This window comes from Halichoerus grypus, chromosome 5, assembly GCF_964656455.1.
Source record: "Halichoerus grypus chromosome 5, mHalGry1.hap1.1, whole genome shotgun sequence".
Taxonomy (NCBI): domain Eukaryota; kingdom Metazoa; phylum Chordata; class Mammalia; order Carnivora; family Phocidae; genus Halichoerus; species Halichoerus grypus.
Genome location: NC_135716.1, coordinates 64,337,186 through 64,363,332, shown reverse-complemented (window position 1 = coordinate 64,363,332; position 26,147 = coordinate 64,337,186). Strand labels below are relative to the sequence as shown.

The following is a 26,147-nucleotide window of genomic DNA, read 5'->3' as shown; positions in this document are numbered from 1 at the left end:
CTTGGGTGGCTCAGTCAGTTAAGCGCCTGACTTCAACTCAGGTCCTGGGATTAGGCCCCCACATCGAGCTCCCTGCTCAGCAGGGAGTCTGCTTCTCCTCTGCCCTTCCCCCCCCCCCATGCTCTCTCTCTGTCTCTCTCAACTGGGTGGCTCAGTCATTAAGCGTCTGCCTTCGGCTCAGGTCATGATCCCGGGGTCCTGGGATCGAGTCCCACATGGGGCTCCCTGCTCAGCGGGAAGCCTGCTTCTCCCTCTCCCACTCCCCCTGCTTGTGTTCCCTCTCTCGCTGTGTCTCTCTCTGTCAAATAAATAAATAAAATCTTTTAAAAAATAAATAAATAAAATAAAATATTGAAGGGGCAGCTGGGTGGCTCAGTCAGTTAAGCGTCTGACTTTTGATTTTGGCTCAGGTCATGATCTCAGGGTCTTGAGATGGAGCCCTGTCTCAGGGGTCCAAGTTCAGCCGGGAGTCTGCTTGAGATTCTCTCTCTCCCTCTGCTCCTCCTCCGGCTCATGCACACACGCACACACATACACTCTCAAATAAATATTTAAAAATTAAATATTTTTTAAAAATGAAATGCCACCTTGAGCATGTGTAAAATCCTGTAAATATGAACCTGGGTTATTTCCTGAACTGTGTTCCATTCCATTGATCTAGTTGTCTTTTTCTGATCAGTACCATACTACCCTATTTACTATACAGTTTTACAGTTCTTTCAGTGTCTTGTAAGCCAAGTCTTATTTTGTTAGAGTTGTTTTTCAAAACCTTCTTGCCTATTTTGAAATATTTACTCTTCCAGATAAACTAGAAAATCAACTTTTAAATATAAAAAATTCCATTGGGATTTTGATAAAAATTACATTTAATTTATCAATCAATATGGGGAGAATTGGCTTTAAAAAATATTGAGGCTTCTTATCCATATTTGACTCTCCATTTACAAAGACTTTATACGTCCTTTGGTAAAACATAATTTTTAATGGGTTTTGAACATTTTTTATTAATTTTATTTCTAGGTATTTTATAGTTGTGATTATTATGAATGTGTCATTTTTGCATTTTATTTTTGAACTGGTTCTTCCTGATACATAGTAAAACTATGATTCTTGTATATTCCTTTTATACTTAGAATCTTGTATTACTATATTTTGTTTACTTAACCCTCCCCCATTTCTGATCATTAGGTTGTTCCCAAGTTCTGATGGTCATAATTAGCATTGCTATAAACATCTCTAATTAGGTAATCTTTTCCCTTTAAATTTCTTTTAAAAAAAAGAAAAAAAGAGGGGCGCCCGGGTGGCTCAGATGGTTAAGTGTCTGCTTTCGGCTCAGGTCATGATCCTGGGGTCCTGGGATTGAGTCCCGCATCGGGCTCCCTGCTTCTTGGGGAGCCTGCTTCTCCCTCTGCCTCTCTCTCTCTCTGTCTCTCATAAATAAAATATTTTAATAAATAAATAAATAAATTTCTTCCCACACATGGGAAAAACAGATTTAAAGGATATATGGAACTTTATGGCTCTTATTACATATTGCTCCTGAAGGGCTAGCCCCCTTTCCAATTCTGCCTGTAATAACATCAGCAAATTAAGTAACAACGATGAAGATAATGACGAGGATGATGAGACTAGTCGGTGAGAGCCAGTGTTATGCTCTGGGCTTTCCATGTCTTTTCTCATTGAGTACTCACAATGAATCTATAATATGCTATTGCTGTATCATATAGACAGATAAGGAAACAGGCACAGAGACAAAGGGTAACATCTGCACGCATAGCTGGTAGGAGGCAAAGTCATTGTTCCATGATCAAGGCCTTCTTCCTATGTCTTCTCCAACACCCATTCTTTTTACTTTTCATTTACATTTGAGACTTTAAAAGGTATATAAGACCTGAAAGTTGTTTTACTTTGCATTTCTTAACCAATAAGTAGGTTGTTAGGTAACACACTTGTTAAACCTCTTTTTCATCTCCTTTGACCCCTTATCCAATAGACTGGTGATGTTAATTATATATTTGTAACAACTCTCTCTATAAATTGGATAGAAAGTTTTTAAAAGATTACATTTTTTCCCCACACCTTTACAAATATTCTTGGGTTTTATTGCCCATTGATCCTTCCTTCCTCTATTCTAATTTATATCTTCTGTAAATTCTTCTTATCTGAAAATTCCATTACCAGCATGGAGAATATTAAGTAGATGGAACACACTTATCTCATTCATACAGTAGTAGTAGTAGTTAATAATAATAACAGCTTTCAAAAACTGAATACTTACCTAGTGCTAAGGACACTATATACATAATCTCATTTAATCAGTTCTATAATCCAATGAGATAATATCTTTGTTTTACAGATGAAGAAATAGGCTCAGATTTATCAACTTGGCCAAGGGCACACAGTTAATAAAGGAAGTCCTGTCTATTACAAAGCCCATGTTCCTAACAACAGTACTACTGGCCCTCCATTATGTAGGGAATAAAACTGACTCTCTTTGAAAAAAAAAACCTCTTTATCATGTTAAAAAATCTTCCATACCAATTTATTTCTTTTTAAAATTTTGAATGAATGTGTTTTTTAATTGAGATATAATTGACATATAACATTATGTTAGTTTCATGTTTACAACATAATTTAATATTATTGTGAAATGATCACAATAAATCTAGTTAACATCCATCAACACCTAGTTACAAATGTTTCATACCAATTTCTTACAAGCTTTAAATCAGAGATTTTTAATTTAATTAAATATGTTCTTGACATTTATTTTTTTTAAAGATTTATTTATTTATCAGGGAGAGACAGAGTAAGAGAATACAAGCAGGGGGAATGGCAGGCAGAAGGAGAATCAGGCTCCCCACTGAACATGGAGCCCAATGTGGGACCAGATCCCAGGATCCTAGGACCATGACCTGAACCAAAGACAGACACTTAACCTACTGAGCCACCCAGGAATCCCTGTTCTTGACATTTACAAAGAACCTTGCCATTTGCCTTGCTTAGTACCTCTTGTGGTCTCTGGGTGTTGCCACTCTGGTCTCCAGGGGGCACTGTTTCCCCTTTAATCAAGCATTTGACTCCTAATTCTCTTGGGTACAAGCAAGACCAGGGAAAATGTTTAAACAAAGTTTACAAAGGGCTCAGATGAACAGAAGGCAAATGAGTACAGAAAGTAATATACAACCAGATAATTTGATTCACTGAATGCAGAGTAGGAATTTCAGTATTTGACACACCCTACCTAGCTTCCCACTGCATGCACAGAGCAGAAGCCTTTTTTTTCTATCCTTCACTATGTCCTCAAACAAGCAAAATTCTTCAAAAACTGGCTCTGAGATTGGTAAGGCTAGTTCCAGCTAAGGGCTTCCTTCCAAATGCTAGTTTCCAGTTTCAGTATCTGCCTCTCCCTACATACTAGACACCAAGCATGTCAGCCCTCTTCTGGGAAGATGGCATTGTCTACCCCTGGTTTGTAGCTTCATTCTGTTGTTTGGAAATGGTTATCTATGGGTCTCTCATACCCCTTCATGTCTTGGTCAATATGCCAAGAGTGCAGGGCCCTGACAGCTTATATTACATATCTATAACTACATAACAGATTACTCCAAAACATAAAGGCTTCAAATAACAAACACTTTTTTTTTTTTTTTGATAGTTTCTATTGACTAGGAATCTGGGCATAGCTTAGCTGGGTGCCCTTGGCCTCAGGGTCTCTGATAAGGCTACAGTCAAGGTGTTGGCCAGGGTGCAGTCATCCCCAGTCTTGAATAAGGGAGATTCTCCTTTCAAGGTCACTCAACATAGCTGTTGGCAGGCCTCAGGTTCTTACTCACTGTTGGTCAAAGACATCCTCTTCTTGCTGTGCATGTCTCTCTTAGGGCAGCTTACAACATGATAACTGTCTGCCCTCAGAGTGAGTGAGAGAGAACATGAGAGGGTGCTCAAGATAGAAGCCACAGTCTTTTTATAACCTCATCTCAGAAGCAACATCCTGTCACTTGTGCTATATTAAATTAGTTAGAAATGAGTCAATAAATCGAGCCCACAGTAAAGTGGAGGTGATTACACAAAGGAGTGAATACCAGGAGGCAAGAACAATTATGGGCCATTTTAGAGGTCTTCTACCACATCACTCTTTACCCAAGCCATCTCTCATGGTTGTGTTTGCAGGAAGCAATCTTTTTTTTTTTTTTTTAAGTAATCTTTACGGCCAACACGGGACTCAAACTCACAACCCTGACATCAAGAATAGCATGCCCTACTAACTGAGCCAGCCAAGTGCCCCTACAGCAAGCAATCTTGAGAGATAAAGTAACATCTCCCTCTGGGACAAAGAAGCTGACTTAGCTTGTTGCTTGCTAGAAAAGCAATGGGTTCCCCAAGTTCACTGTTCCCCCACTGAACACAAACCCACTGCATGTGTAGCATCTGTCTGGGCCCCTTGGTATCACGCATATGGAACTTGGGGGCAAGAGGAATTGATACGAACAATTCATGCTTTTTATGCTGTGCTGTGGGTAAAACAGTTTTTTTTTTTTCTCTGACTCATATGTCTCATGTCTTCTTTCAGCATCTGTGAAACAGTAAAGACTAACTTATTGGCTTGTAAGTGGGATAAAATCAAATTGCAGACCTGACAGTTTGACTCAACAGCACAATTCAGAATTGTATACAGGCCTGGGAGACCAGCATTCATACAAGAGATCCATGTCATATTCATTTTATTTGACAAACACTTATGTGCCAGGTAATTATTCTAAGAGTTTATGGATATAAACTCATTTAATCCATGAGGTAGACACTGTTGAAAATCTCTGCTTTACAGATGAGGAAGTAGAGGCCCAAAGATGTTGAGTAACTTGCTCCAAATCATACTGTTCATAAGTGTCAGAGCCTCGTTATTCAAACAGAAACAACACAAACAACCTGGCTACAGCCTCCATTGATCCAGTGTATCACGCTGTGTTCAGAGCTGAGAAGAGGTGGAGCAGAGAGAAGATGGGGGAAATGACAAAATAGAGAGTTAATTCCTCAAAACCTTTGTTGAAATCATCAAATTAAGAGTTTTCTATTCCGAACATACTAACATATTGTCTTGTTTCAACGGGATTTTCAAAGGATAAACTCTACCAGTCATATTGCTAAATGCTTTGATTTTGTGTGCTATATTTGACTTCTTAGGATTTGATTTAGAACACTTGTTCTAGATTCAGACTATGAAGGTTAAAATGAACTCTCCACACAAAAATCTGAACATGGAGTTTATAACAGCTTTATTCATAAGTGCCAAAACTTGGAAGCAACCAAGATGTCCTTCAGTAGGTGAATGGATAAACTGTGGTACATCCATACAGTAGAAAATTGTTTAATGCTAACTAAGAAGAGATAAGCTATTAAGCCATGACAAGATGGGGGGGGGGGCTTTAATGTATATCACTAATTAAAAGAAGCCAATCTGAAAAGGTTATATACTGTTTGATTCCAACTATATGACAGTCTGCAAAAGGCAAATCTATGGAGACAGTAAAAAGATCAATGGTTGCCAGGGGTTGGGAGGAAGGAAGGGATGAGTAGGTGGAGCTTAGAGGATGTCAGGGCAGTGAAACTATTCTGCATGATACTATAATGGTGAAAACATGTTATTAGACATTTGTCCAAGCCCATAGAATATGTAACAACAAGAGTGAACCCTAATGTAAATTACAGATTTTGAATGACAATGATATGTCAATGTAGGTTCATCCATTACAAGGGAAATACCACTCTGGTGGGGGAGGTTATGCATGTGTGGGGGCAGGGGTTATCTGAGAACTCTCTACTTTCTGCTCAATGTTGCTGTGATCCTAAAACTGCTCTAAAAAATAAAGTCTATTTTAAAAAATGCTTTGACAGTGTACTTTAAAATGTAAAATATTATGAATAGTATAAGCACGTGTAGTAAGTTTTTGTTAACCTCTTTCTCTACCTGTCCACGTCCCCCATGCCCTTGGCCTCATCTTCCTGCCTGTCATCTCCTCCTTTCCTGAGCAAGTATAAGTGGCTTGGCCCCCACTTGGCCTCTCTTCCTCTGCTCCATTGTCCTTCTCTTGAACCTTCCCAACCCAGGTTCAAGCCGGCTGTCTGTCTCCTCCATGGCTTTACCACGGCTGCAGAGCTCAGGGTCAGAAAAACCACAATGGTGAAGATGAAATGTATTGTACAACTTGCATTCTCCTCCGTCAGCTCATCCCTCAGTGTTTCCTGCAACTATTTCTGTGTTTCTCAAACCGGAGCTTTCTGCTTAAAATATGTATCAGTAAGTTTTAAGTGTAGTTTGCTTTTCTGATATTGTACTATTTTGAATAAGTATTTTCAAAGTCTTAGGCCATTTCTTCCTACTGTACAGATATTATGTGTCAGCTTTTTTGCATATATATAAAATTGGATTCATGTTATTAATTAAGCTGTTTTTATTAAAACAATTAAAATAATCTGGCTTCTAAAGAGCATGCATATCTATCAATGATGATTCACCCAAAAATGCTTATGCATTAGCAAACTCGGGGGGGGGGGGTTGATGTGTTTAGAGTTGCTTTAATTATTGGTGTATTGAAAAAGATTCTGTGGAAAAGTTGAGTCATATTCCCTTCTCCCATGTGCCTCAATTCCCTGGAATAAGCCTCCCTTGTTCTTAGATTAAGGTATTTCTTCACTCAATGAGCTCAATCAAAAGCTAATTCAATCCTTTCCACATCTCTTTTAGCAAGACTACAGACCACTCCCTGGATCCTAGGGATCAATACTAATGGTCTCAAATTGGTACCCCATGGGGCAAATTGGCTTGATAGATGTGGCTCATTTGGCCTGCACAGTGTTTTAAGAAAATCTGAATTTGTTCCTAGCATTTTGAAATAATGCCACTTCACATTAAAATGTATATTGCTAGCTTTTACTGAAAAATTAACAGATCTGGCAACATCGGGCCTCTGTGCCCCCCTAGCAACAATCAGCTGGTAGCAGCCATCAGCTGTCCCTTTAGAGAGGGCATGCACCTCTTGCCACTCATGAAGACTGATGGTCAGTTACCATTTATCATCTCACTTTCACCTCTTCTGACACTTACCATCGCAGGGGCCTCCCCATGCTTTAGGCATTTGGTTTGTAAACTCTCCTACACCTGGTCCTTGCTGCCTTTCATCCAGCACCACCCGTTGACATTGAAGGCTCTGTGGTGCTCTAGAAAGACCATGGGCTTCAAATCAAATGGACTCAGCTCTGCCACTTACCTGCTGTGTGACCTGGGTAGGGTTATTTCACTTCTTTGAATTTCTGTTCCTTTATCTGTAAAAAAAAGGGGGATAATGATGGCATGGTTATGTGGATTAAAGGCAATAATGGGAGCATCTGGGTGGCTCAGTTGGTCAATCTTGATTTTGGCTCAAGTCATGATCACAGAGTTGTGAAATTGAGCCCTATGTTGGGCTCCGCACTCAGCAGGGAATCCGCTTAAGATTCACTCTCTTCCTCTCCATCTGCCCCTTCTCCCCCTGTGTCTGTGCGCAAGCACTCTCTCTCTCTATAAATAAATAAATCTTTAAAAAAATAAATAAAGGCAATAATGTACATAATGTGCTTCTGATAGAGCCAAGAAGAGGCAGGGAGGACTCAGTGAGTATGGCCTGCCTCCTTTGACAATCTCGGAGCTCACCTCTCAGGAGACTGCAGGGCTACTCCTGTAAGTCTCCAGCATGGTCAATTCATACCTAATTTGTATGATACTCTCAGGTGTCTAGATACAAATAATAGAAACTAGGAGTACCTGGCTGGCTCAGTTGGCAGAGCATGTGACTCTTGATCTTGGGGTCGTGAGTTTGAGCCCCATGTTGGGGATAGAATTTAGTGAAAAAAATTAAACTAAATTAAATTTTAGGGGCACCTGGGTGGCTCAGTTGTTAAGCGTCTGCCTTTGGCTCAGGTCATGATCCCGGGGTCCTGGGATCGAGCCCCGCATCGGGCTCCCTGCTTGGCGGGAGGCCTGCTTCTCCCTCTCCCATCCCCCTGCTTGTGTTCCCTCTCTCACTGTCTCTCTCTCTGTCAAATAAATAAATAAAATCTTTTAAAATTTTAAAATTTAAAAAAATAATAAATAAGTAAAATATAAGAAGCCAGATAGTACTTAAGTAAAATTTATATTTTATAATTGTCATCTGCCATCATCAAGGAACCATAATGGGTTAAGCTGTTAACCAACAGCACTTCTATTGCTTGGAGAATAATCCTATGGCATGGTAAATCGAACTCTTGCAATTAGTTATATAAAGAAAACAAAAATGAAAAAGTTTGTGAGTTGGCATGTTTTCCAAAACTGGGGGAAAAAAAGATAATTCTCTATATGCCACACTTGCTCTCACACTGTAACCTGTAGAGTTCCTGATGTATCTATATATCTAGCTTGCTTTTTATATGCTGCTGTAACAAATTTCCACATACTTAGAGACTTAAAACAACACAAATGTATTATCTTATAGCTCTCTAGGTTTGAAGTCTGACATTGGTGTCACTGACCTAAAATTAGTGTGTCAGCAGGGCTGTACTGTTTTTTGGAGGTTCTAGGAGTGAATCCATTTTCTTGCCTTTTCCAACTAATTAATTTGTATTGATACTTTGAAACTAATTGAAACTAATTAATTGTATTGATTCCAGCAGACACCCACATTCCGTGGCTTGAGGCACCTTTCTCCACCTTCAAAGCCAGCAATGTTGTATCTCTCCAACCATCCTTCCATAGTGACATCTTTTTCTCTAACTCTTCTTTTGCCTTCTTCCTCTTCACTTTTAAGGACCCCTGTGATCACCTTGGACCCACTCAGAAAATCCAGGATACTCTTCCTATCTTAAGGCCAGCTGACTGGCAACCTTAATTCTATCTGCAACCTTAATTCTTTTTTTAAATTAATTTTTAAAAATTGAGGTACAATTAACATATGACATTATATTAGTTTCAGGTGTACAGCATAATGATTCAATATCTGTATATACTGCTAAATGATCACCACAAGTCTAGTTAACATCCATCACCACACATAGTTACAATGTTTTTCTTGTTATAGAAATTTGAAGATCTCCTCTCTTAGCAACTTTCAGATATACAATACAGCATTACTAACTAAAGTCACCATACTGTACATTACATCCCATGACTTATTTATTTTATAACTGGAAGCTTGTGCCTTTTGACCACCTTCACTCATTTCACCTACCCCCCCGCCCCCACCCAACCCCTGCTTCTGGCAGCCACAGCAATCTGTTCTCTTTTATCTGAGTTAATTTTTGTTTAGTTTTAGATTCCATATATAAGTAAGATCATATAGTATTTGTCATTTCTTGTCTGACTTAATTCACTTAGCATAATGGCCTCTAGGTCCATCCATGTTGTTCACGCAAACTTAATTCTTTGCCATGTAATATAACATATTTACAGGTTCCAGGGACTAGGATGTGGATATCTTTCAGAGGCCATCATTCTGCCTACCATAGTAAGTAGGTACATTACTATGAATTTATCTCACTTAATCTTCACAACAACCTTATGAAGTAGGAAATACTTTTACGAATAAGAAAACTGAGGCTGAGGAGTTAGGAAATGTGCTTGGGTCCAGAGCTGGTAAGCAGCAGTGAGATTCAAACCCAGAGCTGTTCTCCTCTAAAGCCATGTGCTTAATCCCTATACTATACTGAAATTTGTTCAAATGGTATTTTCTATTTTCTTTTTTTTAATTAAAAATTTTTTAAAAGATTTTATTTATTTATTTATTTGAGGGGAAGGGGGGGCAGAGGGAGAGAATCTCAAGCAGACTCCACACTGTGCATGGAGCCCAACGTGGGGCTCCATGCCACGACCCCAAGATCATGACCTGAACCAAAATCAAGAGTCAGACATTTAACTGACTGAACCACCCAGGTGCCTCTCTATTTTCTTTGAAAATGATTATTATAGTGAAAATTGGATTTGGGGGGCAGTGGGTTAGCCCAAGGAGTATATATGTATCAGTTAAAATTCAAATAAAGATATTGTCTCTTTATTGCCTTAATATGCTGCTTATATTTTTCTAAATTGAATTTTATATTATCACAGACTTTTGCAACTAAGTCTGACTTTTCACACCATGCCCCAAATTGTTAATACCACTTGCTTTTAAAAAGTCAAACAGAGGGGCTCCTGGGTGCTCAGTCGTTAAGCGTCTGCCTTCGGCTCAGGTCATGATCCCAGGGTCCTGGGATCAAGCCCCGCATCGAGCCCCGCATCGGGCTCCCTGCTCTGTGGGAAGCCTGCTTCTCCCCCTCCCCTTCCCCCTGCTTGTGTTCCCTCTCTCACTGTGTCTATCTCTGTCAAATAAATAAATAAAATAAAATAAAATAAAAGTCAAACAGATACAGTTGCTTCCAAAGGCTATGAACTTTGATTTTGCTTATTTGCAGAGTTTAAAAGTAAATGAGACCCCAGGTAGTTATATGATTCAGTTTCTTGCCTTGAATATCTCACATCACCACTTTTTTTTTTTTTTAGGGAAATGGATTCCATTGTAGGTGTTTAATTTCTATGATCTTAACAGCTTTTTCTTCTACCTGTCTTTCATGATTGTTCTTTAATGCAAATAACTAGCAATTAAAAGTAATTTATCCCAGTCATGAGTTGAAATTATAAGTAATGAGATAAAATTTTAAAGAGGTGGTTGAAGCCAAATAGCATGCTTGTAAAACTTTCAAACAGTATGGTACCAGGCTTGAAGAAAGACACCAGGCAAAAGTGGTGAGATAGTTAAAAAGGCAATGTACTGAGGAATACATTCAACAGTGAATGCACTCCACATCATGTAAGGAAAAACTTAGGGTGTTTTTCTCATTTTCTGTCAAGGATATAAAATCCCCTTGAAAGCACAATGCATGTTTGTACCTTGAGCCTTCCCTCTGTCTTAACACAGTGCTTTGGAGAGGAAATGTTTGTTGAATCAGTGATATTTATATTTACATATGATTGCATAAAAAGCACCTTGCAGATATCAAGAAGAGAAAATAAGTCATAAATGGTATATTTAAACTACATAAAAAACTAAGTGGGTGTTCAAATGACCAGTTTCAAGTTCAAATCCCAGTCTACAGCAAATGGTTATCTATGCCAAGGGCTGGGAGTGGAGATAGGGGAAGGAGCTGAGAAACAGGTGATTCTGTGAAGATAAGTTGTGGGAACAGTTCTTTATTGTATGCTTCATAAATGATTTAAACTACTCTTTGTGGGTGGGGATAATGTTTTTAATTTCTATCTCTCTGAGCCTAGCACAGTACCTGGGATACACTGGGCACTCAACAACTAGTTACTGAATGAAGAAGAAAGAGGACAAAAGGCATTAAATTCTTAGACGACACTAAACCAGAATGCACACATGTATAAATTATGTATCTGTGACCTCCTATACTAATATATTGTACCCATTGTAAAACAGAAACTCCAAATTTAAAAACATGAAATAATCAATATACTTTGAATAATTTAATGGCATTTTATTAATAGTATAAAAGCATTTCTGCTTTCATTTGATGCTTTATTACTTGGTACTTTATTACTTTTTTTAAATCTTGGTTTAACACATTGTGATATAGTGATTTGAAGACGTAGTTCTAAGTTTAGTTTATTCTGATATTACATTTTAATAGCTGTCATAGCTGAAAAAGATACTTCAAAAAGATATTTAGGTTTAAATTGAAGAAATACATTGTTTTTGGCTATACCTATTAAAGTATTCATTTTCTTCTTCAGTCTCATCAACCAGTTCTGCAAAGGTTTTTGTTGAAGTCTTACTAGTAAATTCCCATTTTCTCTACTATCAATCAGCAATTCTTGCAAACTAATTTAAAAGCATTGCATTTTAATTAGTTTAAGGCCCACTCAAATTATTTGGAAAATATTTCAAGAAATCAAAAATTGTATTTCCAAAATGTTTAAGTATGCATATATGAGAGTTTTAAAAGGACACACACACACACATACACACTGGGATTTTTTGCAACAAAAATACACAATGATAGGGGCGCCTGGGTGGCTCAGTTGGTTAAGTGACTGCCTTCGGCTCAGGTCATGATCCTGGAGTCCCTGGATCGAGTCCCACATCGGGCTCCCTGCTCGGCAGGGAGTCTGCTTCTCCCTCTGACCCTCCCCCCTCTCATTTGCTTGCTCTCTCTCATTCTCTCTCTCTCAAATAAATAAATAAATAAATAAAATCTTTAAAAAAAAATACACACTGATAGAAATATTTCTAAACATAATTTTCAAATATTTTCTCCAACATGTTTCTTTCAAAACACATATACTCTTAAAGGAGAGGGCAGATGGAGTTACTCTCTCACGTTAAAACTTTAGCTTAAAAGGAAAATGCTACTCACAGAAAAGGTAAGGAAATCTGGATCCCTGGTATTTTTGTCAGAGGAAAATACATCTTCATTCTGATATTTATTCTCTTAAGTAATAATAATGACCAGTGCTTATGTAGTGCTTATTTTGGTGGTAGATTTTTATATATTAGCCTACCTCATCCTCAGAACAACCTGATGCAGTAGATACAACTATGCTCTCCAATTTACAGATGAGGAAACAAAACCTCAGAGATGTTAATAATTTGCCCAGGACTACATGGCTGGCGTGGCTGAACTATGGTCAGACCAGGTAGTGTGTATGCAGGAGCAATGATTTTAACAGAGTATCTTGAATCCTTCAGTAGAAGATAAAGAGTTTCCATGATGACTCTCCATCTCAGTACAAAGTATTATATAGATTCTATTGAAAGGATTTGTTTGTACAGAATTAACCACATCAATGACCTCCTATGCTACACAAACCTGCAGTACACTGACGTTGGATAAAGGAGAGCTTCCCTGCAAGGGGGAAGCCCATCCTTCTCAGGGAACCTCACAGAGCACATGAATGACTGCCTGACAAAGGACTGTTTAAGCAAGCCCAGTGTCAATATGTATGTTAAATAAGATAATTTAACTTTTTTCTATTTATTTTTTAAAAGATTTTATTTATTTATTTGAGAGAGAGAGACAGAGAAAGCAACAGAGAGCATGAGTGGGGAAGAGAGGGGAAGCAGGGAGCTGAACAGGGAGCCCAATGCACCCCTAACTTTTTTCTTTTTGAATAAAACAAATAGACATTGGAGTATTTTCTTTGTGAGCTGTATTAGATTGTCTTGAGTACCCTTAGGATGTACACCCTCCACCTTGGATTTTTTTGACTTAACAAATATGATGAAATTTAAAATCACTCAGGAAAAGTACAGTTTTGATAAAATAGGTATAGGGATAATCAAAACAACCTCTTAAATATAATGCAAGAAAACATAAGTAGGCTAAACAAGCATTTCGAGTTCAGATTTTAAAATCTGATAATGATGAAATGTAATTTTAAATGTGAGAGTGATTCTAAGTAGCTATATAGGAGTGTGAATTGAAGAGCTGTAAGAGAATGCTCTCACTGTACTAAGGACTTACCTGATCCTTTCTAGAGTTCCATGTCTCATACTGGGCATCTCATCTAAAGAAGAATGTGGAGAATTTGGAAAGAATTCATATGAGAGTCATAAAACATTAAAAAAAAAAAAAAAGAGGTGTGAGAAAAAGTTAAAAGAACTGGGGTTGTTTATTCTAAAAAACCTAGAGAATTTAAGGTCTTCCGCTATATGAAAAGTTACAATCCCTTAAAGTCTATTTAAGTCTTTGACACTCTGGTTGAGGCAGACACAGATGCCTTAGAGAATCAGTAGCAGAAATAACAGCAACACACGTTTTTAAGCCAGAGGCTATTAAGACTTTGCATTTGAAATGGGTTCAATCATTCATTGTACATAATTAACAGTAAGTAACTGAGTCACCAAATGAATAGTGTTTAAGAAAAGCTATTATTTCCTACTGATAAGCAACTAAAATAATTGTTATCTTCAAAGTCCACCTAGTAGGTTTGAGCTCAAAGGCCTAATAAGGTTCTCTGAGGAACACAGTAACTGCTGACCCAACTTATGTAAGTAAGTTATTATCAACTATTAACAGATGTAATTTATGTATGTAACAGACTATCCAAACAAGAGACAGGAAAAAAAAGTGAGAAAGAAAAAAGAGCGATTTGTATTTTGTTCTTGATACTCATAATAACTAGATTGGAAGTCAATGAGGTTTCCTTAATTTCCTAATTAGGGAAGGATAATAGTTTTACTTCAGATAATTAATGGTCTTAGCAAGATTTAAAGTAATTTCTAGCAACTTTTTATCAAAAGTTGTGCCAGCAATGTAAGGGTTCTGATCTCTGAACACTTCCCCTTGGTTTTTCTCAGGAGTCTCATATAGAAAGTGAAAAAGTCCTGTGATCTAAAGGACCTTATATTTGACCCTAATGTAGTCTTGCTTTAAAATGGTTTTCACTTTGTTACAAAACACACTTGAACTTCAGGCACTTCAGTTTTGAGTCTGAACTTGGCTAATTTGGCCCAACAAAGATGTTGAGCATTGGGTCATTCCCATCCCCAACACACAAAATGAGTATACTCTCAACCATTTTCTAAATGAAGGAAACAAGTTATTTTGGCTCTGTGCCAAGGTGGTTTAAACCAGTGTCAATACTCATCAATTCCCATGAGTGTCTGAGTTTTTCTAACTATCCCTTGGGTGGCTTTGTGTTATACTAAATTGTTTTGCTCAGAAAATTCAATAAATTAATCACTTTAATTCTCATCTTCTTACCTATTTTACTGCAGGCTTTTCGGGTTAACTATTTCCTGAGCCAATTCATGGCTTGGACTATCCTTAAACTACCCTCCCAAGAAAAATGGTTTTCTTTTTTTGAAGTTGTGGGATGCTACGATTGGTATACTGAAGGATAAACATAGCCGGAAACTATAGCAACAACTTATGATATCTGACCCACTTAAGGAGATGAGTTTGTAGTAGAATGAAGGAAAAGGTGCTATGAAAGCAATACAAATAATATGAATCAAAAACATCTGTGCTTTTGTAATCATGTGGTTGGTAGCACTATTGTCTAGTCTTGCTGATTTATCTGCTATAAGACAAATATTCTAATGAATGCTGGCTCTCACTTCTGTTACCAGCTGACTTATGAATAGAAGCCATTCATGTCCCATAGCTGTCATTTTATCAAATTTCCTCCCTATGGGAAGTGATATTTCTTATATTATCGGGAAGTGATATTTCTTATATTATGCTCCTCAACTCTTCCAAAGTTACAATGAAAGAACTACAAATAATAGAGGACTTTATTAGGATATAAAAAGTCATGATGGTTCCTTATCAGGCACCAGTTTAGGGAAAAGGTTTTCCATTTTGAAGAGTAGGTGAAAACCAAGCACTCATCTCATTGGAATATATTACCTAAAAAAATACTGTATTCTCTTGTTAGGTAGTTGTTTGTTTTTATTTTTAATATTTGGGTCAATAGTTTACAGTATCACCAGTCCAATTTTCTAAAGTTCTGAACATAACTGTATCTTAGAATTTCTTTTATGATTTTTTTCCTGTTACATTTAGGACTTCTCCAAAAACTCTCCCCAAACTCTCAAATTTGACCATTCTTCATACTAGTACAAAAGGAATATAAAATATTGGTGTTTTTATATCTGTGTTAGAGCTAATCATAATGATGACAATAGCAATCAATTGATATTATGTTCCAGGCATTCTACTAAGTTCATTTGATCCTCCTAGCAATTTCATAAGATAAGCACTATTATTATCTCTGTTTCACTGAGGAGAGAAAAGTACTATTATCCTATGTTACTGATGAAACCAATGCTCAGAGACGTAAAATAATTTGCCCAAAGTAGAAGTGGCAGAGCCAGAACTTAAACCTGAGTCTGTCCAATTCCAAAGCTTATGCTCATAATCTATACATTATAAATAAAATAGATGAACAAAATATTTGCCCTATGTGCATGAATAGAGTCATATTTCCAAACAAAATTTTGGAACCCATGGGCTAAATAAAAAACTTTTTTCGTTTTAAAATTTTATTTATATGAAACCTTTTATAAAAGCATAAATATCAGCTAGACATTTAGCTGAACATTCAACAACTTTTCTTTTACAGTATAAACTCAAAGAAATTGGAAACATAATGGAACATGGAGATATGATCTATTTCTATAGACGAATATGATTAATCAAAGTAATCAGCCTTAAAGTGTGCCTTTAAAATTAATTTTAAGTTGGGGCGCCTGGGTGGCTCAGTCGTTAAGCATCTGCCTTTGGCTCAGGTCATGATCCCGGGGTCCTGGCATCGAGCCCCGCATCAGGCTCCCTGCTCAGCGGGAAGCCTGCTTCTCCCTCTCCCACTCCCCCTGCTTATGTTCCCTCTCTCGCTGTCTCTCTCTCTGTCAAATAAAGAAATAAAATCTTAAAAAAATAAAATTAAATTAATTTTAAGTGAAAAAGCCCTTTAATATTAAGCTTGTGAATATATTTACAACCTCTAGTATTCTGAGAAATTAAGCTAGGAAATTGCAGCTCTCAGATTATAAATGCAAAATACACAACTTCTTATCAGTTGAATGTGGCTCACCCACCTTCTTGTCTTAAAATTTTGTGGGAGGTGGTGTGTATGCGTGTGTGTGTGTGCGCGCGCGCGCGCGCGCTTCACAGCAGGAAGACATTCTGGAAATGTAATGACTCTCAGATGTTTGTTTTTTAAGGAGAAAAAAAGGAAGGAAAGAAGGAAGGAAGGAGAGAGTGAGGGAGGGAGGGAGGGAAGAAAGGAAAGAAGGAAGGAAGTGAGGGAGGGAAGGAGAGAGGGAAGGAAAAGTTGAAATGTCATAGCCAGGTATGTATCTCTAAAGCGAGAATGATGTCATTATATTTGGAGTTTATTGACACAAAATTTCCTTTTGTCTGAGAAATTTTTCAGCATGGTGAATATGGTTTTAATTAAGAGATACATTGATCATTTGTTGATTTTGGTACAAGGGAGGAAATTCTGTAGCTTCTCTGTGCCTCATTGTGTGGATCACAATGGAAACAGACAAAGGCCCATGGCAGTGTGTTGATTTGTATCTACTGTATTTTACATCTATTTCCGAATGCCACTGAAAATCATTGTTTAGAAAGTTCTGCAGGATTATTGTTTTGAAGTATAAAAATATTGGATTCACAATTCATTTTCTTTAAGAAGGAGGCCATACTGTGTTAACTGACATTACAAATGAATATTCTCACCTTTACCTGTGGGTTAAATTTTTGAATATTATTTTAAAACATAAGAAAATGTACCCTGAATTTAGGGAAGCCACACATAAATGCTGGCTCCTCTAATTACCTTTGAAAGTTTATTTGTTCATAGATTTATGGCATAGTCTCTGGAATCATATGATCTGAAGTATAGATCATTGCCTCAAAATCAAAAACATGATATAGATATGGTAATCTTTATATAGTTGTTTGAGTCTATCTTCAAGTGATATCTGATAAAACTTAAACTACAGTAGTGTTGTGGGGCAAACGCAACCCTGCTCTGCTTCCAAATGCTAACCACTTTATACCACGAGCACTGAATCATGTCATTTTTAGTTTTCCATTCATCTTCTTTACCTCTCTTTAACTGGAAAAAAAAGAGACAAATAAAATGCAACTTCTATATTTAAAGAATAAGAAAGAGTGATAAGAAACTGTAAAGTGTGACCTCAGCTGACTTGGAGATTAATGGGAATGCAAATAAATAATAAATAAATAAATAAATAAATAAATAAAGTGGACTTGGAAAATGTGTGGAAAGGAAATTTCTCTGTACCCAGGATCTGCCAATTTCTGAACTCTCTATCTATAAACACAAAAGCCAAAACGTTGCTGATGGAAAAAAAGTAGAAAACTTCAAATAACACTAAATGAAGCATAGTTGTTCCCCGAAATTATTAGGATACTTATTTCACTTCCCTGAGTTTCCAATTTACACCCAGCCACAGGCCCACCAGGCCATTCCTGGGGTGACTCTTACTCCCCTGGCTGTCCAGCGGTCCTGCTCGCTGCGCACGTCAGGGTCGTCTTCGCCGGGCGGCCGGGCGCGTTGGCCCACGCGGCTCTTGGGCCCCAGGGCAGCAGTCACTGCCAGCTGAGCAGCCGAGAAACACCGAGGAGCCCGAGCCTCTAGACAGGATCCACCGGTGTCCCCTGAACTTTGCGCACGCGGCGAAGCTGGAGGCAGACCGCGCGCTGTGGCCGGGCTTTCGCCGGGGTCCACGGGGAAGAGATTTCCGCGGCGGGGCGGTGGCGGGCCTGAGCAGGGGCCGCCCAGCCCGCGGCTCCAGCCCGGCGCCGGCAGCCCCAGCTTCGGCGCGGGCGCCCTCCCGCCGCGCTGCCGGCCGCCCCGCTCTCCCGGACCGCCCGGCACACTGCGGGAGGAGCCGCCGGCCGCCGTGACGCGTCAAGGAGGAAGCGGCGGCGCCTGGCGGCCCTGCGGGGAAGGAGGAAACGCGAGTGCGCTCAGCTCCGCGCCCGCTGCGCCAGGAGGCAGCACCGTGGAGCGGGGTAGGTGCGGGGTTGGCAGGGACCCGAGGCGGGTGGGCCGGCCGCAGGGTCCGTGCGCGTCCGGGCCGCAGTCGGAGGCCCCGGGTGGGTGAGACGGGGCGGGGCGAGCGGTGCCCGGGCCTCGACTGCTGCCTCTTCTCGGAGCAAACGTGACTTTCCTGGGTCTTTTGGCAGCTCCCATGACCCCTCAGCCCGAAAACCTCCGAGTTGGTGGAAGGGGAGAAGCAATACCCCCGCCCCGCCCCCGACTCTAAGAGTTTGTGGTCTGTGTTTCCTTGAGGTGAATTCGGATTCTGCTTTTTGATTCCTAAACGCTCGAGCCGTGTCGGTGGACGGACATTGTTAACCCAGTGCGCAGCTTCCCAGCTTAGAGGAGCCGGGAACTGGGGGGGTGGGAGACCCCCACCTGAGGTCGAAAGAGGGCGCGGGTCACCTGCGAGGATTGGGGATGGAGGAGGCCCCGGGAGTGGAAGACACGGGAATCATTAACCTGTTGCCAGCGGACTGAAATCTGAGGCTAATGGGTTACTAACCTTAGGTTCTCTGTGATTAAACCCTTTCCGTCTCTTTTAAAGTGAATTTGGCTCTATTGATTCCCACAGCTTTAGTGTTGATATGTACCATCTAGAATGCTTTGAGATTTTTAGATTTGTCATTTTTAGTGGTGGTTAGTTGGGAAGATAGAAAAGAGAAAGAATTTATCTCTTGAGACTTAAACTCTTTCCTCATTTAATTTTGCACAGTGATTTCTGAACGTGAGTAGAATTTTGGTCCTCTGCAAGAGACTATATGCTTGAGCTGCAGGTACACTTGAGCTGCAGAAATAGATATAGAGCACTATAGTTCCCAAATCTTTATTTAAAACTATTAGACTATTGTGTGTTTTGATTCTCTACTTTGTCTCTAGGTTGAGGATTTACCCAAGCAATCTGGGAAGTAACTTATTTATTTAATAAACACTCAAATGGTTCTTACCACGTGCTTGGGCTCCTTCTTAGTGTTTTATAAATATTAATTCAAATTGTTAGCGCAAAATATTAAATTATAGCGGTTCCAGCAGTGAAGAGGCTGTGTACACTTCAGTTCCCCAAATGTCATTGCAAGAGCTAGAAACATTAGAGGAAGTTTCAGGCATATTTTAGGACTGGGTGTGCCTTCTGGCGCTCTTGGCTACCACTCCTATAAGACAAGCCGCCACCCCTTCACTCCCTGGGGGAAGGGAGTCTGGAGCTATGGGAATGAGACCTCTTCCTTGCAGATCTCCGCCTGATCCCTAGCATCATCTGTAAGACAGTCTTTCTTATCCACCATAGTGCCCATCATTAGCTAACTCTGGAGAGACCAGAACTTCCCCCTTTTTCAACTGCCACTACATGGAGCCTAATTTTGTTTTTAAAAGGAGCTTTGTTCCTAATCTGTTTGACAGTTGATGAAACCATAGTTTAGTGAAATGTACTATAAAATAGACTGTTTTTGCTTGTACACGTCAACATAACAAATAATGCTTTGTAATTTTACTGCCATTTGCTGTTAGTAACGTTGAGTTGATAGATCAACCTGGTAGGTGTCCATTTTGTGATTTGCAGACATATAGAGAGAATATTTTTCCAAAATAAAGTACCCTCTTCAAATGAGTCCTTGGCCTGATGGTCAGATTGGAAGAGACCCAAAATGGTGAATCATGGTTCTTGTCATCACGGTGATTATCAATTTGATGTCAAAATCTGCATGTCATACGAGCTTTCTCTTTCTAGCTTTCTCTATCTCCCATTTAAGTTTCCAGAGAGATGATTAAGTGAGACTCTGAGCCTTATTTAATAGTATTATGAGGTGTCTCCTGGAAGCAGGAAGGCTCGCTTTTCCTCTGATATAACTTACGGTACAACAAACAGTGGCATTCATGAATTCAGTTAAGCGAAATGACGACTAACGCTTTCATGGTTTACAGAGTGCTTCCAGATATATTTGTGAAGTTGGCAGCCATTTTTTATTCCTGTTTTTACAGATGAGGAAACTGAGGCATAGAAATGTAAAATGTTTTAGCCAGGATTGTACAGCTGGTGGAGAGAGGGCTTGAATAGAGAGCAGGTGTGTGGACAGTGGCTGGCATGTGCCAGCCAGTAATAAACATTGTGGAATGAATGACTTCAGATTTCTTGCTCTTTCCAAACATTATGCTTCTCAAATACTGCAATTGATTTATGCCTAAGAGATTTCTGGGCCTATAGCAATGTCTCTCAGTTATTTCAAACGGTATCTGATACAATAAACATCTTTTCGACAAAAGAGATGACAATGCCCTTTGGACTCATTTCTTAGGATTTGTCAACTCTGGTTTTTGAAAAGAGCAGTAGGCTGGTTATTTTGTTCTCTTCTCAAACATCTTTCTTTTTTCCTCTGATTTGAAGATAGTTTAGATTAGACATATGGTTTCATTGTTTGTGTCGACGGCCTCCTTATCTTTCCCCGCTCATTGAAGTTCATTTTTAAGGACTATAAATCACTGTAGGTTTTCAGTGTCAGTGAACTCAATTAAGCTACTTAGATTTATGATCAGGTTCAAACACAATGGTCATAGGTATTGTCAAGTTTTTTTTTAAGCATCTGACACTACTACTACTGTGTTCTTTGAAATGTTTTAAGTACGTTAGTATAAAGGGTCTCTTTTTAAAAAGTTTTATTTATTTAAGCAATCTCTACACCCAGCAGGGGGCTGGAACTCACAACCCCAAGATCAAGAGTCACACGCTTTCTGACCGAGCCAGCCAGGTGCCCCTAAAGGGTCTTTTATTTTTATTTATTTATTTATTTTTAAAAAGATTTTATTTATTTATTTGACAGAGAGACACAGCGAGAGAGGGAACACAAGCAGGGGGAGTGGGAGAGGGAGAAGCAGGCTTCCCATGGAGCAGGGAGCCCGATGCGGGGCTCGATCCCAGGACCCTGGGATCATGACCTGAGCTGAATGCAGACGCTTAACAACTGAGCCACCCAGGCACCCCTAAAGGGTCTTTAAAAAAAAAACAAAAAAACCCCTCAACTATTTATATCCTTCTAGTATAATCTCTGTTTCCTAAAGTATGTGACCTGCAGAGAGTTAACCTACAATTAGGGGGGAAACTATGACCATTACCTGCAGGGAGGAATTGAGAAGGGTATCATGGAAAAAGGAGAGATGGGGTGGCCTTTCCCATGAGGGATATTAGGTGGTAAGAAGCTCTTAATGAAGCCAGACTGAGTCATCTGCCTGTCAACATTCTTCTGTGTGGGGGTGGAATAAAATACTTTTGAAAACTGTCTTGTGTCAGAAACCACTTTACCTTTTCCGATCCTCATATTTTCTCTCTCTCTTTTTAATTCATGTAAATTACTGACTAAACTGCTGATTCATGAAACTCAAATTATGTAACATGTTATTCCTGACAGAAACAGCTCCCATGTTATTTTAAGGGATTCAAGGCTTCTGTTTTCCTTTACCTATTCCATTCCTTATGGTGGCATCTTTGTTCTCGTTTCACTTTTTTTTTTTCTTTCTATTTCATGGAGAAAAGTAAATCTAAGAGGTGCTGATTCCACATCTTGAAGTTCAAGTCAAAGTAATTTTAACTCAGTACTAACTTTGAGTTAATTGTCATTGCTGAGGAAGACGACGTGGAAATCAAATGTTGAGGGCTGAGTCAGAGCATCGATAAGTAAAATTTTATTACCTCTCTGAAGCTGAGCCAGGGGATTTTCAAAGGGAATTGGGGCAGTGTACAATATCCTTGCCCTTGTCTAGTTTCCCAGGGCCTCTCCTCTTTCCCACAGGTCCCGAATACCTGTCTTGGTCCATCTCCTTGTAGCCACTATTTCTTCTATTATTCAAAACCAAAATCTGTTTTCCTAGGGTGGGGGTGGGGGTGAGTGAAAGGAGGGTGAAGGGAATTGTTGTAAGGTAAGAGATTGATACTATGTAAGAGGGAAGACAGGAGATGTGTGGGTGAAGTAAGAGATATTTAGTGAGTTCTCATGGTGGATTTGTGCAGAGTACTGGCCTCCCCCAGTGGGGCCATAAATACAGGGAAGACCTACATGGGATCAAAGAATGTCTGGCAAGGATTAAAAACATCTACTGGTGTGTGATATTGGCAGGCAGAGCTCCTTTGTAGCACCAAGTGTGGAGGGATCATTCTAGTTAGCTGTTGCTTCAGGCCACCATATGAGTTTGCAGATAATTAAAATGTAGAGGGCCGGTTTTGTGGCTTTTAACTTGAGAATAGGAATGATTTGACAGGCTTTTGGTTGAATAAAGGCCTGGATTTTTACTTTTTTAAAGGCATACATTTTTTGGAGAATGTCTATAGTGTTGAGATAATGTTACTCCTTTTACTGTTTTGTGATTTTAAATAAATGACATTTGTATTTACATTGCATATAGTAATGAATATGATTCAGGTTAAGTGCTTCCATTCAGGTTCCTGATATATTTGCTATGCCAGTCAATACCAAACTTTTTTTTTTCCTATAGGTAAAATAGACTTCATATGTAATATATTCATTCATACACAAAATTGGACTCGTTGATGGACTAGACATTCCACAGACAGCTGGATGAAATGTCCTCAGGTACAGTGAGGCTTCACTAGGACTTGACTAATTGCTTGAGTTAAAAAATGAGAAGGACCTTTATTACTCTAATTATTTACCTCACTGTTTTTAAAATAAAAATAGATTAAAGTTAACTTAAAATGATCTGGTTTCCAACTCAGTGTGCATATATGCAGACAAACATACATATAGGACCAAGTGTATAGCCTATATAATCTAATACACATGCATGTTATATATATGACTAGCCAAGAAGGAATATAAGAATCATATCCTTAGTTTCCCAAGAAAACACTATACATCATCTCTTTCCCCCATTTTAATTTTATTATTGTCTCATATTTTCTAAATGTTATTTTTAATTACAAAGGTATGCATGCCCTTAAATTCAAGCAACTGAGAAATATGTTAAGTAAAAAAATGAGTCCTCTCCACTCTAATCTTACCCACAAAGATAACCACTCTCAATTTTTATATCCTTATAGACTTTTCCTCATGTTTATATAAATTTGTATATCTATAAATGTATGTTGAGGTTTTGTATTGTTTTTAAAGATTTTGTTTATTTGTCAGAGAGAGAGTGTGTATGAGCACAAGCAGCGGGGAGCAGCAGGCAGAGGGAGAAGCAGGCTCCCTGCTGAGCAAGGAGCCAGATGTGGGACTCGATCCCAGAGTCCTGGGATCATGACCTGAGCTGGATGCAGATGCTTAACCAAATGAGCCACCCAGGCATCCTGTGTACATTGAGTTTTTTTTAAATGGGAATCATTCTACCCAATTTGTTCTTTTGTTTCTTGTTTAACACTTTATTGTGTACATCTGTAGATCTACATAAATTTTGACAGCTACATAGTGTTCCACTTCATAGCTAATAACTTATCCATTTTCTAGCTCCATTACTTCTGTGTTCTCTTTTGTGTCTTTTAAAATATATTTAAATCACCAAAGTAATACATTTTTTTCAAGAAAAATTTAAAGAGAAAGAGAAACTAAGAATCGCCAACAAATCTACCATCCATTAATAATCGCTATTAGTATTTTAGAGTACATCTTTCTAAACTTCTGTGTGTATCCATATTTTCAATGCCATTTAAAAAATTTCTCTTATACAGGCTTGCTCTGTTGGCTAGAGAATCATGTTTATGTAGCCAACCAACGTCATGGATTCTATGCATGTTTGAACCAGTTATTTTACAGTTTCCTGGCCACCAGCCATACCCTAAACCTGGATAACACTCATGGAAATTTATACTACTGCTCATCAAGGGGATGAGGTGAGGGTACGTGGGTGGACTGATAAATCCATCCAGATCAGCATAAATCCTTCTAATGAAGGTCAGTCAATACTTGTATTTTAAGCACATCCAAAATACAAGATGTTTAAGAAGAGAGACGATGGAATACCCACATGTGATTGTGATCACTGCAGGAGAAGCAGAAGTAATGGATTTGAACCAAGGAAAAGTGTTAAATTCAGTTAAAAATGAGAAGAGCTGAACTTTAGATGTTTTGAAACAGTCTCCTAATGATAAGCACATGGTTTGGAGTCCTTGGTTTAACAAAGCTCCCACCAATGGTAGGAGTAGATGACCTTGAAGTTCCTTGTGATCCTATTCTATTATAGCCTGTCTCAGAGTTAGTGGCTTAGTATAATTTCATGCATACAACTCCCTAGTTGCATACTAACTCCACCAGTCTTTCCAGACGGCACCTGTCCAGGCGAGCATCTCTCCACCCACCGAGCATGTCCAGAGCTATCTCCCACACGTTCCTCCTATGTCCCCTTGCTGCCTTTCCCCCTTTCTGAAAGTTTAGTAGCCTTTTGACCTTTTTCTTTTTTCCTTTTCTTACAGCTTTTGCTTTAAGGAAATTTCTGTTCTTTCTCCATCCCACTCTCTTCATTTTGGTCTTGAGCAAAAAGATACTAATCATGGTGATACAGTTAAGAACAAGCCTTTAATAAGGGAAAGGAAAGCTTTTAGTTTGGGAGGGAAGGTAGACATTATAAAGAATAGTGGTTTCAACCTTCAAAGCCCTTGAGAATACCCAGTAATTCCTTTCAAAATTTCCACAGAAGTCTCCACCCACCTCCTCTTCTGTAAATAAGCTGGTTTTCCTTAAGCATTGGCATGTATAATACAATTTAAAACTTTATAATGGGGGGGAGAGTTCATGTTATTGCAATAGCATTGTTTTGTGCTACTTTTTCCCCATTGAAGATGTTAGCTATGTTATGGATTGAATAGACTGTTTTAGATAAGCTGACTCTTCCCTTCAGAAAATACATCTAGTTCTAGATATCTGGTTTAAAGCAATCTCTTTGGTTTTAAGTAAGTTGAAGACTAAGAAGCCTATTTTAGATTAAAGGTTAGTAATCTTTGAGAAGTGGTATGTCAAGATTCCAAACCCTTTCCTTTCAGATTTTCATCAGCAGAGATAGACATTAGTGAGAAGCATAGATCAGCCTTTCATCCTTAGGAGTCAGAGAAGAAGCAATACTGGTTGCAAGAATGTTAGGTTGCCCCTGGAGACTCTCTCAAGTCAGGCCCAGGTAGCTGGCTTCATATCAACATCAGCTCACCTGTAAAGGTGCTTTGGCCAGACGGTTTGAGGAGCTTCACACCAAGACAATACTGCTTAAGCTACACTGACAGTAAAGGCCTATTTTTTTCATAAATATTAATGAAAAAGGTTTTGAAAAACATTTTTATTCAGCTTTCAAACAACATGATGCTAAAACTGATGCTGGTTTAAGCATGAAAGTTCTATATCATGCACTTATTTGAACAGGATTAGTAAACATTTAGAAATTAAGACTGCCATAATTAAAAAAATTGTTCTTATTTTTGTAGTTCTTTGTGTACATAGTTGGTATTTAATCCATTCTGACATAAATAGCTCTCTTTTCTGATTGATCTCCTGTTACCCCTACTCTCTCTTCTCATGAATATTTGGTTAAAGTTTTTTTGTCTGTAAGGGAGTGATTTCTTTTTAATTAATGA

At 38.8% G+C, this 26,147-nt stretch overlaps 1 protein-coding gene and 1 long non-coding RNA gene across 4 annotated transcripts in view; one reads left to right on the top strand and one right to left on the bottom strand.

Moving 5' to 3' along the window:
* Window positions 1–4,707: 4,707 nt before the first annotated feature.
* Window positions 4,708–16,238, bottom strand: LOC118555386 (uncharacterized). 2 transcript variants are annotated; one of them, XR_004926948.2, is made up of 3 exons: window positions 13,528–16,238; window positions 7,106–7,323; window positions 4,708–4,975 (listed from the first exon to the last, which is right to left on the bottom strand). It is a non-coding gene; the product is annotated as an uncharacterized LOC118555386 (long non-coding RNA). The 2 variants fall into 2 exon arrangements; XR_013447859.1 differs by having other exon boundaries at window positions 7,269–7,323.
* Window positions 16,239–18,382: 2,144 nt separating this feature from the next.
* The window catches only part of SGK3 (serum/glucocorticoid regulated kinase family member 3), a 139,366-nt gene continuing 131,601 nt past the window's right edge, over window positions 18,383–26,147 (top strand). For both annotated transcript variants that reach the window (XM_078072323.1, XM_078072324.1), the window contains exon 1: window positions 18,383–18,558. The gene's annotated coding sequence lies outside the window, so the exon portion shown is untranslated. The remainder of the gene's footprint in view (window positions 18,559–26,147) is intronic.